Consider the following 2,757-nt stretch of genomic DNA (forward strand, 5'->3'; position numbering starts at 1 on the left):
CAAGCTTTATTTATTTTCTTGATTGCCTTGAAAATCTCAGGAAATACTTTTTATTTACATGTTGCAACTTATTATAATGGTTATGACAGTGGATACAGAGGAATAGCCAGATGTAAGAGATGCGTAGGGGAAGTTAGGAAGAAAAGTGACCCACACCTCAATACCCTCTTCAAGTGTATCACCTTCCTGGAATCTTTCATGTGCAGCTTTCATAAAACACTAAATTTCTAGGTTTTCATGGAGGTTTTGTTCCATATCCATGATTGACTACATTATCAACCTCTGTGATTACTGGGCTGGTTATCCTAGCAACCAGACCACCTTAAGGCTACCTGGGATCCCTCAAATATCAGTCCGCTTATACAATAGTAGGAGGAAGGTCATGTAGTGTTCCAGGTATTTTGCTCTGTATGCATAAATTCAGTTAAGAGTTTTTGATTGAGAGGTCTCTTATCATTGGTGTTGCAGTCAGGTCTGCATTGTTGGCAGAAAACATCTGACCAAGAGCAGTTTGTGGAGAATTGTAACGAGAGTGAGCCAAGCTTTGGCAAGAACAAGCTGGCTATGGCAACTATAAACCTGCCTCCAGCAAAACACCCCTCTATCAAGGCTCCACTTCCCAAACTGCCACCAGCTGTAGATCAACAATTCAAAATACATGAGTTTATAGGGGATATTGGATATAAACCATCACATTTCTGTGCTTAGAACAATGCTAATCATATTATCTACATGAAAGCCAATAAATACTGTTCCCTTTAGGACTGATGAATGTCAAAAATCCTGGAACTTTTACTACACCCTCATCCAAAGCTCCAACTCTACGTATTCTGATATTTACCGTGTACAAACACAACCTCTAGAGTGATGGATTTTTCTCCGTAGACTCTCTGAGTCTTTAGAGCATACAGGATGTTACTTGCTCTTTGTCCTCCTCCCTGTCATTTTCCCAAGTATATAAGCTCTATGAAATGACTGGTTCATGTTTTCAGCCCATTTATTCTGTTCTAGCTTCTTAGAAGAGTATGTGGCACACAGTGGCATAGCTTGAGAGGTACATGAGCAATTGATTTTTTATTGAGTCCCTCCAAAGTATGCCCCCCCCTCTTTTTTCAGGTCCAAATTTTCAACATGACACCCACTATCTGCCCTTTGTTTATCAGAAGCTTGGGGTTTTGACTGCATAATGTTTGTTTTGTAGGAATGGAGAATCTTCATCCTTTGATACTAAGAGTGATTATTTTTTAAATTAATTTATTTTTTATTAAGTTGTTTTGCACTCAGTGAATACAGTCAAGTTGGTACCATTGTTAGGCTCATCCATGTCCTACCCCCGCCCCCTGGTCTCTCCTTGTTGAGGTATATGGGTCATGCATTGTGGAGTTAGCCCACAGTTATGATATGCAGAGACATTGATTATTTTTATAACAGCAAATATCAACTGGAAACAAGTCATAAATCTAGTTTTGTTTCCAAACATACCACAGTTTTCTCCCCTGGAAGACATGTGCATGGCATGGCTGCTCAGATTTTCTTACATGTACTATAACTGATTTACTGTTCTAACTGAGGGTGAAGGCAGTGAACAGCATTTTATGGAGTGCCAACCATAATCAATGGCATTGCATAGCTGAGTTGTCTACCTTCCTCACACATTTTTGAGCTAACTTTTACCATAACGATTGTACACTGGAGGATATGAGTCTCTGAAAACAAAGTTTCTGCCCTCAGATCCACTAGCTGTGGGGGGCACAGCCCTCATTGCACTGAGCTGGACTCCTTTCACACCTTCCTAAATCACATTACATATTTTATCCCCAGTGAACAGTGGTTAAAGAAAACACTCTTAAGAAACAAAGAGTGTTGCAATCAATAAAATGATAAGAATGATCACAGCAATTATATTAATATAATGCAACCAACATCACAACTACTTTGCTAATAATAAGTGAGCTGTGCATTTTCTGTCATATGCCAGAAGAATAATAGCTCTGTATTTGAGATCAGTGTCACTCATAATTAAATACTGGATAACCTCCAGTTTTTAACCACATTTTATTTTTTTCTTATTTATTTATTTATTTATATCTTTTCACAATTTTTATTAACATTTTCCATGATTATAAAAATTATCCCATGGTAATACCTTCCCCCCCACACTTTCCCCTTTGAAATTCCATTCTCCATCACATATTACCTCCCCATCTCAATCATTCTACTTACATATATACAATACCAACGTACCAAATACACCCTTCCTTTCCTTTCTCTTCCATTTATATCTCCTTTTTAACTTACTGGCCTCTACTACTAAGTATATTCCTTCTCATGCAGAAGCCCAATCATCTGTAGCTAGGATCCAAAAAATATGGAACGCTTCACAAATTTGCATGTCATCCTTGCACAGGGGCCATGCTAAACTTCTCTGTATCCTTCCAATTTTAATATATGTGCTGCCAAAGCGAGCACTTTTGCCATTTATTTATTGCAATATTGCTTACCTATATTAAACATGATGCTATCACACAACCAAACTAATTAAAAATATTGAAAACCACAAAAATACAAGATAAATTTCAGTACTATACTAAGAGTCTATTTAGTGAGGTACTTGTGTTGTTTGGCAGTAAAGTGTTGGTCTCAGTATGACTCCAGCCTTAAACACTTAGGGCAGGAATTGATTTGTTTAGACTCTGGCACCTTTTACAATGTAATGACTTGATTCAACTTTTCTCTTAGAGATGCTTGTGTCATCTT

The 2,757-nt window shown here is 37.6% G+C and overlaps 1 non-coding gene across 1 annotated transcript; it reads right to left on the reverse strand.

Annotated features, from left to right (window-relative positions):
- Nucleotides 1-2,362: 2,362 nt before the first annotated feature.
- On the reverse strand, nucleotides 2,363-2,469 carry LOC123461094. The gene has a single exon (XR_006637412.1). It is a non-coding gene; the product is annotated as a U6 spliceosomal RNA (small nuclear RNA).
- Between the last annotated feature and the right edge of the window lie 288 nt (nucleotides 2,470-2,757).

This window comes from Jaculus jaculus, chromosome 5 (genome assembly GCF_020740685.1).
Source record: "Jaculus jaculus isolate mJacJac1 chromosome 5, mJacJac1.mat.Y.cur, whole genome shotgun sequence".
NCBI classification, from domain to species: domain Eukaryota; kingdom Metazoa; phylum Chordata; class Mammalia; order Rodentia; family Dipodidae; genus Jaculus; species Jaculus jaculus.